Consider the following 17216-nt stretch of genomic DNA (forward strand, 5'->3'; position numbering starts at 1 on the left):
CTGGGGTTGAGGAGCAACAACGCGATGATGTTTTATTACTTATTGGAGATCGTGGATCCGATATTGAGGATGTAGAGGTTGAGGATGTTATCCTAGAAGGGATTGTTGCTGAGGAGGATCCCGTGGAGGATCCTAACAAGAATGAATAAAGGACCACTGAGGAATTGATGACCATAGTTAGGGCGACTACCAGAGGTAGGATTGGCTGGTCACTACCGGAGGTTCGTTCAAGTTTGTAAAGATAGTAGCCCCTGTAACACGGCTTACTCGTAAGACTGAGAAGTTCGAATGGACAGAGAAATGCGAGAAGAGCTTTTAAGAACTGAAGCAAAGATTGGTGACGGCCCCTATGTTGCCGTTGCCAGATGGAGAAGGAGATTTTGTGATGTGTAGTGACGCTTCGCATAAGGAATTAGGGTGCTTCTTATACAGCACAGCAAGGTAATCGCGTACGCGTCAAGACAATTAAGGGAATATAAAATTTGATATCCCCACCCATGAGCTTGGGCTCGTGGAAATAGTTTTGCCCTAAAGATTGGAGGCACTACTTGTATGGAGAGAAGTACGAGATTTACACAAGCCATAAGTGCTCTAGTGCATTTTCATGCAGAAAGAGCTCAACATGCGCCAGAGGAGGTGGTTAGAGCTAATCAAGGATTACAATTATGAGATTCTTTATCATCCCGGGATAGCCAAAATGGTGGCTAATGCCCTTAGTATAAAGGAGAGACTCAAGATGAAAATGTCTTTGGGAGAGTTGATAAAAGATTTTGAGAAAATGGAAATAGGAGTGAACGCAACCGGAGCTGGTACTGAAAGGCTGTTTGAGATTGTAATGCAGCCCGAATTATAGGAAAAGATCATATTGTGCCAAGAAAAAGTGATGAATAAAAGCAAAGAGCCAATGACCGGAGAAGAGATTAATACCGAGAAAGATGATAAGGGAATAATGAGGTATTCCTACAGAATTTGGGTTCCAAACGTTTAAGAGCTTAAGGACTGGATCTTAGATGAAATTCATAGTTCGAGGAATAAGATTTAGGGCAAACCCTGAATGTGATAGTCAGGAAGGTCACCGTTAAGAAAGAAGGAACCCATAACATAATGAAGTGGAAAATGAGGATTTAAAACATGTAGGATGACCACGATTATGGGGAGGAGGAGGGAACGTTCATACTAAGGAAACAGAAGTCGAGTAAGGAAAGGAGTCCCGAGATGATACTCCTATGGGGCAATTCATGGACCTGTCTAAACAGAACTTAGACTATTATCCCCAACCACCACCCTGAGGAAACAATACGGTGGGAAATTCTTTCAGGACCTTTAAGTCGCTAAGCTCTCAGAGTTCCAAGGAACAAGTTGACCCAGTCGGGGCAAGAGCCTGGCTAAAGGAAATAGAGGAATCATTTGAGATTCTAAATGATTGATGAAGTGCAAAAGACTGTTTTTTCACTTACCTTCCTAAGAGAGAGGCCACCCGCTGGTGAAAGGCCAAGGAAGGCACGGAGCTAGAGATTATAATAAACTGATTAAAGTTCAGTCAATTGTTTTCGGGAAATTACTTCCCAAGGATAAGGAGATAGTGTAAAAGCTTTAGAGCCAGAACAAAGGCGGACGAGTATGATGAATTATGAATCTAAGTTATAAAAGTTGTCAAGATTCGTTCTGAGGACACGAATCCTAGAACGACGTGATGTTTGAAGTCAATGATTAGTGGGTTCATGAAATGATTGTAAGAGAAAGGAAAATAAAAAGAAACTGAAGTAGAAAGCAATATAAAGGCAATAGAGTTTGAGGAATGATAAGGGAGTTGGGAATGAGGAAACCCTAAAGACTCGTAGCAATAGAAATAGAAAAGTATGTAATCACCAGGATGAGGGTGATTCACCATGAGTTAAAATTGATGGTTGAAGGCATAAGAGATACATATATTTTATCCCTTTTAAGTTGGGAGGATTCGAGAAAACCTTCAGATAATTTGAAGGATAAATAATAAGACACAGATAGACTGAGAAGACAAGAAAGTAAGAAATTAGGAAATTGGATGAAAGAAGTGACCTTCAAGAATGTGAAGTGTAAGTAACGCATGTGAATTGATACCCAAAAAGGGGTACGCCAGGTATAAAAGATATCCCAGCATTGAGATGACTGTTGAGATAAATAAAAGAGGTAAATGAGTAGTTAGAACTAAAAAGTTCACGTTGAACACGACCAATATCTTCTAGAACATCCCTATTATCATTACTGAATCAGGAAAGAAAAGCAGATAACCGTTGTTATCTTTTGGAGGCCATATTGATTGACCTCATTTTGAATACAGATGTTATTGTGAAATTAGGCATATACTATCGAGGTGGGAATGATTGAATAAGATACCCTTATCAGGGATATATGACTTGATTTATCCATATAAGGATGCAAGTACCTTTTTAAAGGTGGAATTAAGGATATAACCTCAATAACTTGAGATGAACCATGGGGGATGCATAAAGGATGATATTTCACCCATAATAGGGACATTATGAGTTTGGGTAGTACGGAATGAAGGACTAAGGCAACAACAACCTTTAAAGATCGGTGGAGAAAGTTTTTAGAACTATATAGACAATGATTCTGGTATTAGTAAATGGTATCTTGATATGCCATGTACCTAGGGTGTACCTGATGAAGGATTTAAGGATAACCTTAGAGGTTTTACAAGGAGAAATGTAGTATTCAAAGTTCTCAAGCATAGAAATTTTGATAAAGGAAATATGACATAATTATAATAATGCCAGGTGGGGCACATGTTGAACCATAAGAAAGTATAGATCGACCCAATGAGGGTTGAGATTGGTGAAAACAAGAAGGACCTAAGATAAGAGACGTCCTAAGTATGATCGAGAGTCAGTCGTGGCAATGTTCACATCTAAAGACTAAGGCACTGACTTATGGAAAAATGGTGATTTTTTATCTCACCAGGACTTAAGAAAAGCATTTTCACATAAGCAGTGATTGAAATGAGGTAGAAAATTTAGTTGGAGGTTGTTAAAATGACATTGATTGTAAGGAAATTTTACTATCAGGAAAGGCCAAAGAGGTGGCCAACACTCTAATTATAAGAGAGAAGTTATACGCGCTCGTGCCAGAGGAATACAGTGATGATGGTTAAAGCCGTGAAGGTTGTATTATGGTATGAAAGATTAACATTCTTTCTGATGATTGTGCGATACTCAACCGTAATAGTAGTTTGGTAAATATTTAATTCATAAAATTTCCGTGAGTGGGCTATCTATGTTAGAAGGTCCTATCTAGGGAATAAGCCAGGACCATGTTATGAAAGGACTAAATGAACCTTTGAGCTTAATGTCTTCTAATAAAGACATATGATTAATAATGGTATTAACCTGTTATCGTTGCTTTCATTGAAACTCTTCTAAAATTTTATCTGCTTCATGTCATATGTACGTCAAGTTCAGGAGTGTTCTTCATGAATCATGAACGGTGATCATGTTACCTCCTTAGAAAAATTCGATACGACGGGTATGGACTCTATATGGTTAGCTATTAAGATTCCAAGGAAAATGAATGATTACAGTAGGTCAACGGTGGACCATAGTAATGCAGCAATGATTCTGCGAGTAATGAGCCGATTACAACTGTGAGAGTTGTATTGGAATGGATGTTGAGATTGAGTACAACTAATCGGGTCGTGGTGATGTATAAGTTATTAATGATAGACCAACTAAGCCGAACATTTACCTATGATATATTTATTCCTTCTTATCGATAAAGAGTAGTATTACCCATACGAAGAAGGTTGCGGTATAGAAATGGATTCTAGTAACGATGAGGTCTAGAATGAAATCCCAGATTCGACTTTCGTTGTCGAGGGAGTTTCAAGGGTGATTGTGTATAAGCTCGAGCAAGAGCATGGGTCCATAGAATGATGAACGGAATAGAAAAAATATTTAGGCATGTGAAATGCGATACTATAATACTTAATGTTGATATATATACATATATGTTTTGTTCTCCTCTGACAAACCTCTATAGTTCAGAGGTAGATTCCAAGCCAGATATTTTGTGGCAGTAATTTTTTATATAATGCTCTTAAATTTCATTTTGTATAAGCTGAGAACAACAACCCTTCCAGAAGGGGAGGTATTGCCGAATGACTATCTATCTGTGTGATAGAAGCCTAGTAGGATACCGTATGTTGTTTAATTGTTTGTCAAGTACTAAAGGCTGGCCACCTTCTATACTAACTATGCAACAGAACAAGTGTTCATGATCATAGTGATCTCTCAATAAATTCCTTTACTTTAATATGATTGATCAAGCTTCCAAAGATAGAAGCATCTAGAAAAAGAGTACTATAAGTGCGTTGTCTTCGAAATCGAAATGTGTTCCTGTTACTAAGGTCAACGAAATAAATTGAAGGATATAGAACGCTACGAAAGATAGTAATGCTTACGAAGAAGAAAAGAAGGAGTATTGAGAAACAAAAGCTATAATTCTAGAAGCTATGATGAGAGTCTGTGCAATAGACTTGAAAGAATTTGGAATGATCACTTAACGCGGATTGAGTTTTCTCACGAAAATAGATCGTATGTCAGGTATCGAGATGTTGCCTTATGAGATCCTTGAGGGAAGACAATGTCGATCTCCCTTATGTTAGGATGAAGTTGTAGAGTGCAAGATGCTCGGACCAGCAGTGGTCCAAAGGACCAAGGATATAATAGATCTAACCAGAGGACGGCTGGTAGTAGCCCAAGATGGACATAAGAAGTATGCTGATTTGACACGAGAGGACAAAGAGTATGAAATAGGGGACCTAGTGCTGTTAAAGGTATTCCCTTGGAAAGGATTGATGAGGTTCAGAAAGAAAGGAAAGCTAAGTCCACAATTTGTTGGACCCTTGGAGATATTAAGACGTATTGGGAAGTTAGCATATGAGCTAGCCCTACCCCCGAACCTGTAGCAAGTTCATAACATATTCCACGTATCAATGTTAAGGAAGTGTAATCCGGATGCCAGACAAATAGGGGCATATGAGCGCATAGACATGCAACCAGACGTAACCTATATGAAGCAACCAGGAAGGGTTATAGATCAAAAAGGAACAAGTGCTTAGGAGAAAAGTTATCAAACTAGTCAGAGTTTGGTGGTAGAACCACAATGTGGGAAAATTTACTTGAGAGTTAGAAAGTGCAATGCTAAGAGAGTATCCCTATTCATTTTTTATCTGATTCTGGGACGGAATTCTTTTAAGGAGGGGAGACTGTAATAACCCCAATTTTTGGAATTTTTAAAACACTGATGAATAGTAACTTTTGCTGATGATGCTGATTAAGGAAAATTATCAAACCACAATATATAGGAGTACTGTTATTGTAATATCCGGGATATATCATGTGATTATTTTTGCTATTAAATAATTATTATATGTGATCAGTATCTATTCTGTGAGTTAATTGTTAAATGTTATCTGTACTTGGATATTCAAAAATAATATTAATTGAGTATTTTAATTTTTATATGTCCAAAATAAAATATAGATAATTGTCATATCGTCCTAATTATTCTTATGTTGATTTATGGATTTATAAGAATCATATGAAATTTCTAAAATCTTTTTCCGAGTATTTAAAATCTATTTTATAAAAAACGGGAACCAACCGACGTCAACCGTTGTTACGTTTTTGGAACCTGAAACTCTTCCGAGAACTCGTTCCTAACCTAATTGTAATATTCCGAGCATATTCTATGTTTCGACTTTTTCGATCCGGCGTACGGTTTGTTCTGCGTGGGTCCCGGCGCAACATTTTCGATAAATATTCGTCTCGGTAAATCAATAAAACCCGTATTTTTGATAAACGGGAGCTTTTTATTAAACTATCCCAATTATCACTTCGTAATACGTGTAACCAGGCGCTGAGACCAAGACCGCAGTACAAATTGTACTGATTTGGATAATTATCCCGAAAATCGATACCGTTTGGATCAGTTTTTATAAATAAACGTACCGTTTTGATCTAACGGGATACTAATTTTCCATAAATATAAATAGCCTTCTACCGTATTTTATTTCGTATCAAAATCATTTACAAACAGATAAATATATAATTTTACAGAGAAAAAACATATATTCATAAACTGTTCCAAGAATCAAATCAACTTTTGAAGGTGTTATTGATCTTTCTTTGAAAAGCTCGAGTATTGGATTTGAAGGTCTTGAAAAGCCCTATCAGAATCTGTAATCCATATACCTGCAGTATCAAAGGTTTATTTTCTGGGAATTTATTTATTTTCGAATTTATTTTATGAAAAATATGAATTTTTGTTCGGATGATTGTTTGTATGATTTGATGATTGCATGTTGTAGAGCTTGTTTTCCTGATGATTTTCATATGTCATACGTCTGATTTGGAGTTCAATAACATGTTCAAATTTGAGTTTGATTTTCGAATTTTAAAATTAGGGTTTATAACCCGTATGAATGTTCTTAATTGAAATTTAGGGGTTTCTTATTCTGAAATAGATTGATGTTGTGGTATAGTGTATTGTATTCTCTGTGAAATTTGCAATCTAGTCGTACAAGTTTCATGAATTAACGAGGTATGTAGAGAAGGGAGTTGTGTTTTGAAGTTTACATTGAACCCGCCGGAAACCGGCGAGTTTCTTGATCAAATTCCGGCCAAGTCTGGGGTTATTGATGAATTTTGATTGCAGATATAGGTTCCTGGTGTTGTGTAGTTTAATTCTGGAGGTGATGGTGGTGGGAAGATGCCGGAGGTGAGTTCTCCGGCCACCCCCGACTTTTCCGGCGACTGGAACTGCAAAATTCCAGTTTGGTCCCTGTACTTTTGAAAATGATGAAGTTTGGTCCCTCAGGTTTCCAGACTTTGCAAAAATTGGATTCCTGTTTTAAAAATGTTTAAAAATCATATTTCCTATTTATTTTTATTATAAAAATTCATTTTTAATTTCTGAAAATTCTAAAAATTAGTATTTTAATTCTGAAAATTATTTTTAATTCCAAAAATAAATCTAAATTAATTAGTTAATTAATTTCAGTTAATTTCTAATTGATTAATTGGTCAATTAATTCGAAAATTAATTGATTAATTGATTTAATTAATTATTAATTGATTTTAATTAATTATTTAATTAGATTTAATTATTTAAAAATGATTTAAATATTCCGAAAAATAGTTTCGAGCTTTAAAATATTATTCTAAATTATTTCCAAGGCTCGATAATTATTATAAAATTGTTTCGGAGCCAGAACTGGCCAACCGAACACTGTTCATTATTCTGAAATTGATCCAATGACCCGTTTTAATTACGAAAAATGTTTTAAAAATCATTTTAAATACCCGAAAGCCTATTTATGACCAGAGACTTCTTTATAAACGACATATCATTGATTACGTGATGTATTATGTGCTATACGTGACTTATTGATTGTCTATCGGTCTATATATTCAGTGTTTACTTGATTATTGCATAACTTTCAATCCGTTAATCGGATTTGGGTAAAACGAAAGGTAGATAGAAGTATGTGTTGAATAGAACTCTATGAGTCGATTTTTGATAGATGCTTATGATATGTGAGCAGAAGAGGCAAGGCGTAGGAAAGGGAAACAAGTAGTTGAGGAGTAAAACGGTTGTGATTAGAAGCGAGTGCAGTGTAGTAAGCTAATACCAAGCAAGTGTTCTGAACTTTCTCGAGATATTGTAGTACTTGATAGTCTTGTTGATATTGCAAGTGCTTTGAAGCACTGTACCCTAAACCTTGATTCCAGTTATTGATCTTGAGCCGTAACCTGATTCTTTCTATACCATTGATTATTTTATACCCAAACACGAACCTCAAGTATACGATCCTACTCCACAAATACATACAAACTAAATATTAAACACTGAACCAGATTGCTTACACAATTAAATCTTTATATTTTATGCTTTGAAAGACCAAATCCTTGAAACCCTGAAACATTAATTCCTTTGTTATCCAATTTTTTCATTACCAGCATCCAAGCTTTGAAATTACCTTATTGATCCTTACAAGGATTGAAACTCTTTCATTGTTAAACACTCATTGTTGTTAATGATTCTGGTTATTGATTATTATTGTTTATTATGTTATTATGTTAGAATTGGATTGTTTTTATAAAATTGTGGACCAGATTCGTGGTCAGACCATATAATGGTCAAGTTAGGCCAATGTGTGCCTTGGATCCAGTAGTTAGAGCAGTGCTGTGTGCTTTTGTCGGGGTTAGTGTGTGACTGATCAGCAGCCTAACCTTGGTTTTTAACATGAAAATATAATATCCAATTCTAAATCTTAATCCATTGTTCACTTGATATCGTAATCATGTTCACTTGATGATCATTACTCTCAGTTTTGTCATTGTGACTTGCTGAGCTAGTTAGCTCAATTGTGCGATATTGTTTTTGTTCTTTTCCAGTTAAGAAGGAACCAGTTGGTACCGCGAATCCCCAATCCAGCACGAGAGCTAGGTGTTCAGGTTGATTGAGCTGAGCTAGTAGGCTTCTTTTGGGATAATTTAAGTCTGTAAAAGTTTGTAATAATGTTTAATACTCAGTTTTGAGTTTGGAATAGTTGTGATTTGAACGGTATGTAATATAAGTAGATGTGTGGCTTGTGTGCATACTTTAACCTGTTGCGATCCGTCGTAGTTGGTAAATAGGGTCACTGCATATTATTGTTATCTTTATTATTGTTATAAGCAGGTTATAAATAAAGTGTGTGTGGACCCCAAACTTCTGACCCAGGTTTGGAGGGCGCCACAGTTTGGTATCAGAGCTACAGGTTATAAGTCACTGACACAAGCCTAGGTTGACGGGAATGGGTAGAGGGTTAGGATTAGAAGTAAGGAATAGAATGATAGAACGTCGAGAGGTTGAGTGTTACGGTATAACCAATAGTAGTATAATTCGCGTCGTGGTTCGAGATTCTTATATTGCGATATAATTTCAGATAGCAGCGATGGCCGACTCTTTTATTCCCATATTAACTGATCACTCAGAGCCTTCAGTTGGAGTGCCGTCTTCGAATTCACGTCCTGTTATTCCACCAGTGTTGGCTATATTACCTCCACCCGTGTTGCAGCCCGTACCATTGCAGGCTATTCCACCTCCAGGCATGAGGTCACCTATCAGAGGACCCCCACCAGCTGATTCAGATTCCATTGGGTATTCAGTTACGAGTGCCCCATTCCAGTCTACATTGCCCCCAGTTCCTTATTACCGGTATGAGGCTCTTCTATTGGAATGTAATTCCTTGTTGGCCCAGATCAGAGAGCTACAGCATATTATCAGGACTACAGATGTTGATCGTGGTGTGAGGGAGCTTCGAGAGGAGATTCATGTGACACGAAGGGTTCTTGAGGCTAGGCTACATGGAGCTACATTACCTGGCAGAGGCCCTGATGCACTGATGGGCTGGGCTACTGAGGTGATGGAGGACTTTGAGAGGCTGGCAGGACCAGAGTTTCCCTGGAGCTGAGTCAGAGATTCAGAGATGGAGATTCTGAGCAGTGTTGTTATGGTTATGTAGTATGTACAGTAGTGTATAGTGTGTATCAGTAGACTTTTGAGTTGTATTTACAGACTAGCTATGCTGACTAGTGAGTAGGTTGTTGTACCCTTTTTGTTTTTACTTTCGAAGCGTCTTTACGCTTGTACTACCTAAAACTTTTGATCTATATATATCAACACCTTTTTCCTTCCCATTACTGTCATTTACTTTATTGCACCAGTTATACCCTGTGATACCATGTACCCTGTTTTCCATAACTGTTCATATTCTATAAAGAAGCATGCAATTTACTTAGTTACAACTGTTTTCAAAAAGAGATATTTCTGTTTTGCAAAACTGTTCTTTTATGCAAAAGATTGATTTAAAAGCTAAATAAGTTGATTGATTCTTTACAGAAAATGCCTCCCGGAAGAAATACCCGCACCAACACCCAGAATGAAGAAACTAACAACAACAATAACAACCAAGATGATACAAATCCAAATGTGAACCCAGGACCCATGGACCCAGCCATAGTCCAAATTCTTCAAATCTTGGCCCAACAAACAGTTCACCTGGAACAACAACAACAAAGACAGACCAATCCCCAGGTAACTTTTAAAACTTTTCAGGAAGTAAACCCACCAGAATTCAAGGGTTCTTTAGAGCCAATTGAAGCAAATGTTTGGCTAAAGGAAATAGAGAATGTAATAACCCCAATTTTTGGGAAATTTTTGAAACCCTTATGAATAGTGTTTTTGCTGAATGAGAAAACTTTTCATGCCACACTATGTAGGGGTTCTGATATGGATATTCTGAGATTTTATTAGTACTTTATATGGGATATAAGTGTATGTAAAGATCGTCAGAATCCAAATTCGAACACTTTGATTTTTCCCGGAAATACACTAGATACGGAAAAATTTGAGAAAAAGGTAACAGGATAAAAAGGATTTAAATTAAAGGATTATAGGAGAGGATCATAAAAGGAATATAATATATTGAGAAAGGTTAAGGGAACCTAAGTAATAAGATCCTGGGTATGATCCCTCAAACGATAAACGAAAATGAAAGTTAAGCGAACCGTATAACAGATCAGCGGTCATTAGGCAAACGATTAGGAAGTTAATCAAGGGGATTAGTGGGGATGATGTCATCCAGCCAATAGAAAGAGGACAAGGAGGGGAGGATGACATCATGAGGATGACACAAGCATGACAAAAAAGGAACGAGATGTGGTGACTTTTTAACCACACAAAATCAAGGGCAACTAGGTAATTTACTAAAACAAACATAAAAATCAAACCAACCAAGCCAAGCAAATCATTTTTCATCAAAATCAAAAAGAAACCAAGGTATTGTTCTTCATGCTCTCGGCCAAAACAGAACCAGAACACTAAAACTGCTGTATCTCCTTCATTTCTCACTCAAATATTGTGTTCTATAGCTCATTGGAAAGGTATTGAGATGGCCTACAACTCTTGTTCACAAGTCTCGTCCAAATAATCATGGTAAGACCCTCATTTTGACAGTTCTTTAAATCGGACTTTTAGAAACTTCAAAGCCTAACTTTGTGTTCTTGATTTCTTTGGAAAGATCAAGCTTGTAGGAGGCTCCCTAAGGCTTCCTAGCAACTTAACACCTCCCAAGGAAGGTATAAACTTCAAACCCTAGCCTTTACTTTATTTTTTAGTAAGTTTAATGGTTGGTGTTGTGAAATGAGAAGCATGGATTGTGATTATTAGTAGTTTGGTTTGATTTGGAAGTGTTTTGGTAATTGAAGCTTGATTATAGTTCATAGGTCTTGATTGTGGTTGTTTGAGTTGAAAACCTTGGAGATTATGGACTGATGTGGTATGGTTTAGGTGAAGTTTTGTTGTATTGATGGTTATGAGTTGGTTGGTGGTTAATTGGAGTAGTTTAAACATTGGTAATCGCGTAAACATAGCCGTCGTAACGTCCGATTTTCTTTGGACTGTTTTTGTGCATAACATTAGGACCCGAGAACCCCCTGCTAGATTATGACCACTGCCATGTTTAGATAGCTCATGTTACGAGCTTCGTTTTGATATGTAGTTCGTTCGATTCCGATGCACGGTTTAGGAGAAATGACCGTTTCAAGTAACGGCGTTTCGCGAACGAAATTTTTCCCCTCGCCTTACTTTGAAACATAGGTTAAGGACCAAAAAGGGTTAATTAATGTATGAAACATTTATGATAAGTGTGTTAGGCAGTTGGTAAGACACTCGCGAAGGAATCGCTTTAAAACTCGTAAAGGTTAAATTATTAAAAATGGTGGAGCCGAGGGTACCCGAGTGACTTAAGCGAATCAGTGAGCGCAAAACGAGCGTTAGAGTCTGAGTTGGTTAGGGTATAGATTTACAAGTGACTTTGGTTTAATTTCAACTTACTTGTTGCTTATAGGTTACCAGACTCGTCCCGAGCCATTCGTAACCCCCAGTCGCTCAGGCAAGTTTTCTACCCGTTATAACTGTTGTTGTGATGAATATATGTATTTGCATTATCTTGCGATAGATGCATGTTGGTTAATTAGCAAATGATGCAATATATTGAAGCATGCTGCTATGGTATATATATATGCATGCCTGTTTCGCATTCTTTCCATATATATATATCTGTTGATTCAGTTGATAATACCTATGCTAGAGGATAGCGGTAATTTGCATATACCCTTAGTACAGGGACCCAAAGGTGAAAATATTTTCTAAAACCGGGAGTCGAGGATCCCGAGTAGATTTTGTATATATGGATATATATATATATACTTATATATATATATATGGTCATAGTTTTCAAAACTATTAATCGAATAAGGTTTATTCGATAACTTTAACTTTATTTTATTATTGAATATTATTTCGAATATTATTCGAAGGCGTATGACTCCTTTATATTAAATGAATATTATTTTGAATATTCATTCGAGGACTTATGACTCCTTTTATTTTATTATCTGAATATTATTTGAATATTCATTCGAAGGCTTATGACTCAGTTTATATTATTTAATGAATATTATTTGAATATTCATTTGAGGATCTATGACTCCGATTATTTGCTGAAATATATTCTTTATTTTATTAAAGAATAAGGTGTCAATAATCAAACTTATTTTCGATTATTCAAATAAAGATAATACTTTCATATAAGTATATCTTTGGTTATTTAATACTCGTTTCAAGTATAAGTTTTAATACTTCTACTTCAATTATTTTTATAAAGATTATTCTTTATGGGAATATTATTTAAATAATAATATTCAGTCATTTTCTAAATATTCTGGGGACTGATTTACTGCATTAAATCAGCCTTACTCCAAACACTCTATAAAGTGTTTTCGAGTCTTCAAAATGATTTTTAAAGTCAGAGCGGATTCCAAAACTCATTTTTATATTTAAGATCTTCCTTTTTAAGGGGATTTAAATACTCGCTCAAAACCTGGGGAATCCGGCTCTGTGATGTGTTTTATATTCGCAACGAGGTTGCAGTTTTGGTAAATGAATTGATTACTTGCCCAATGTTCGGGAAGTAAGCCCATCTAATTGAGTCGGCATAAGCGACAGGCCGGGGTACGGTCTATGAAAGTGTAAGTGGCTGGGTGGCAGTCCATCAACGCGTGAGGGGCCGGGTAACGGTCTAGCGCGAGGTCCTAATGCGGCCAGGGTGATGACCGGTGAGGAATTCATCCATCTACAGTAGAAAAGGTTACTTATTGGTATCTTTGCCTGATCAGCAAGATATCTGGTTTATGCCAAAATTCTTTTCCTTTCCAAAATTTATTGGATGTTTCAAACTCTGTTCATACTTTACATAACAGAGGTTCCAGGAAATGTTTAAGAGATATATATATGTGGATATATATATCGGGACTAAATAAAGTATCTCGTAACTTTATTTCATTCAATAATATTTCAAAGATTGAATCTATTCAAATCTTGTCTTGTAGTCTCATCTATGTGATGAACTTTTGAAACTGATTGTAACTTGAACGGTGGTAGTTCAAGTGGTATTGGGAAAGATATAAGTATATTGGGGTATTTGGTAACCTCATCTTTTAAACTTATATCTAATTAATAATTGTCTTATGAATGACAAAGATTTTCATAAAAACGTTGAGACAAGGTTAGATATATGAGATCACCTTGCAACGATATTTTTTTATACAGTTATACACTGGGACTTTGTGTATATTATGCATGGAAGAGGACTTCCAATATTTTGAAAAGTATATATGTATATATACTGAATATTTTGCGACTTCATCGCATTAAGATATCAAACTTGGTTCATTTCTTTTGACCAAGACTTTCATGAGTATTATGAGTAGGCTCATATACTATTAATCATTATACATATTATTTTGGTGGGCTTGCTGCTCACCCTTGCTTTATTTCTTCATCACACAACAACAGTTAGGAAAGATGGCCAGACTCCAGCAGACCCAGCGCAAGCCCGTGGAAAGCGTCCCGCGTCTTCCCGTTGATGTTGTAGCTGCTATAGCTGCAGAGGTAGATCTATTGTAGATCAGACCATCTACTTTTGAGAATCAATTATGTATAATTATAACTTGTGGCAGATAATGGCAATTAACTGTAAATTTATCAAGTAATCATTTTGGGTTGTAATAACTTTTAAATTGTGGATTCAAAGACTTGTGGTTATTTTTGGATGTTCATCTCTGAGACTATAACGTGTGGTGTGTGTGTTTATTGTGGGGTCACAATACAGAGTAGTTGAGTAATTATTAAGATTGGGTGTTATTAAGGGAAATGGAACTCGTGACTACCCGGATCCCCGACCCCGGATCTGGGGGTGTTACAGAAATGGTATCAGAGGTAAGCGTTATAAACCTCAGAGATGATGGGACGTTAAGATAATAAGTTCACTAAGATAATAAGAACTCTTGCCAAGTTCATAGTCGGGCTACCTAACGTAGTACTGACAGTTAAAACCCTTATGGGAACCCTTATAAATATCGTGATAGGAGCGTAGTTCGTTATCGTATATGGTAGCGGGACTCCGAACCCTGAGGTTGAGGAGCAACATCGCGATGATATTTTATTACTAATTGGCGATCGGATTGTGGATCCGATAGAGTGTCCTAATGCAGGACCGGATGATGTTGATATTGAGGATTTAGCGGTTGGGGATGTTGTCCTAGAAGGGATAGTTGTTGAGGAGGATCCCATGGAGGATCCTGACAGGATTGGATAAAGGACCACTGATGAATTGATGACCATGGTTTGGTCGACTACCAGAGGTAGGATTGGCCGGTCACTACCGGAGGTTCGTTCAAGTTGTAAAGATAGTAGCCCCTTTAACGCGGCTTACTCGTAAGACTGAGAAGTTCGAATGGACAGAGAAATGCGAGAACAGCTTTCAAGAACTGAAGCAGAGGTTGGTGATGGCCCTTATGCTGGCGTTGCCGGATGGAAAAAGAGATTTTGTGAAGTATAGTGACGCTTCGCACAAGGGCTTAGGGTGCGTGCTTATGCAGCACGGTAAGGTAATCGCGTACATGTCAAGACAATTAAGGTAATATGAAATTCGATATCCCCGCTCATGAGCTTAGGCTCGTAGCAATAGTTTTACCCTAAGGATTGGAGGCACTACTTGTATGGAGAGAAGTGCAAGAATTACCTAAGCCATAAGTGCTCTAGTACATTTTCACGTAGAAAGAGCTCAACATATGCCAGAGGAGGCAGTTAGAGCTAATCAAGAATAATGATTGGGAGATTCTTTATCATTCGGGGAAAGCCAATATGGTGGCTGATGCCCTTAGTAAAAAGGAGAGACTCAAGATGATAATGTCTTTTGGAGAGTTTATAAGAGATTTTGAGAAAATGGAAATAGAAGTGAAGGTAACCGGAGCCGGTACCGAAAAGCTGTTTGAGATTGCAATACAGCCCGAATTATTGGAAAAGATCATATTGTGCCAGAAAAAGTTATGAATGAAGGCAGGGAGCCAACAATTAGATAAAAGATTAATATCGAGAAAGATGATAAGGGAATAATGAGGTATTCCTATAGAATTTGGGTTCCAAAAGTTCAAGAGCGTAAGGATAAGAACTTAGATGAGAGCCATAGTTTGAGGAATAAGATTTAGAGCAAACCCTGAACGTGATAGTCAGGGAGGTCGCCATCAAGATAGAAGGAACCCATGACATAATGGAGTGGAAAATGAGGATTTTAAATTAAAAGATGACCCCAATTATGGGGAGTAGGATGAAACATTTCATACTAAGGAAACAGAAAGTCGAGTAAGGAAAGGAGACCCGAGACGGTACTCCTATACGGCAATTCATGGACCTGTCTAAAAAGAACTTAGACTATTATCCCCAACCACCACCCTGAGGAGACAGTGCGGTGAGAAATTCTTTCAGGACCTTTAAATCGCTAAGCTCTCAGAGTTCCAAGGAACAAGCTGACCCAGTTGAGGCAAGAGCCTGGCTAAAGGAAATATAGGAATCATTTGAGATTCTAAATGATTGACGAATCACAAAAGACTGTTTTTATCACTTACCCTCCTAAGAGAGAGACCACCCGCCGGTAAAAGGCCAAGGAAGGCACGGAGCAAGAGATTATAATAAACTGATTTAAGTTCAGTCAATTGTTTTCGGGAAAGTAATTCCCAAAGATAAGGAGATAGTGTAAAAGCTTTAGAGCCAGAACAAAGGCAGACGAGTATGATAAATTATGAATCTAAGTTGTAAAAGTTATCAAGATTCGTTCTGAGGACACGAATCCAGAATGACGGGATGTTTGAAATCAATGCTTATGTTGTGTTGGTTCATGAAATAATGATAAGAGAAAGGAAAATAAAAAGAAATTGAAGTGGAAAGGAATATAACGGCAATAGAGTTTGAGGTATGATAAGGGAGTTGGGTATGAGGAAACCCTAACGACTCGTAGCAATAGAAATAGAAAAGTATGCATTCGTCAGGATGAGGGTGATTCACCATAAGTTAAAATTGATGGTTGAGGGCATAAGAGATACATATAGTTTATCCCCTGTAAGTTGGGAGGATTCGAGGAAACCTTGAGATAATTCGAAGGATAAATAATGAGACGCGGATAGACTAAGGGGATAAGGAAGTAAGAAATTAGGAAAAATTGGATGAAGGAAGTGACCTTCAAGAAGGAAATGTAAGACCGGTGGCTTGATACCCAGAAAGGGAGACGCCAGGTATGAAAGATATCCCAACATTGAGGTGACTGTTGAGATAAACAACAGAAGTAAATAAGGAATTATTAAGAAGAAGTTCACGTTGAACACGACCAATATCTTCCAGAACATCCTTGTTATCGTTACCAAATTAGGCAAGACAAGCGGATAACCGTTGTTATCTTTTGGAGGCCATATGGATTGACCTCAATTTGAATAAGGATGCTATTATGAAGTTAGGTATAGACTATCGAGGTGGGAATGATGAATATGATAATCTATCAAGGAAATATGACTTGATTTATTCGTGGAAGGATGCAGGTACCTTTTAAAGGTGGAATTAAGGATAGAACATTGGTAACTTAAAATGAATCCTAGGGGACTGCATAAAGGTTGGCATGTCACCCTTAATAGGGACAGTATGAGTTTTGACAGTATGATTGGGAAAGGGTTAAGGTAACAACAACCTTTAAGAATCAGTGGAGAAATTTTGCAGAAGTA

The sequence above is a fragment of the Apium graveolens genome, chromosome 11 (assembly GCF_009905375.1).
Source record: "Apium graveolens cultivar Ventura chromosome 11, ASM990537v1, whole genome shotgun sequence".
NCBI classification, from domain to species: domain Eukaryota; kingdom Viridiplantae; phylum Streptophyta; class Magnoliopsida; order Apiales; family Apiaceae; genus Apium; species Apium graveolens.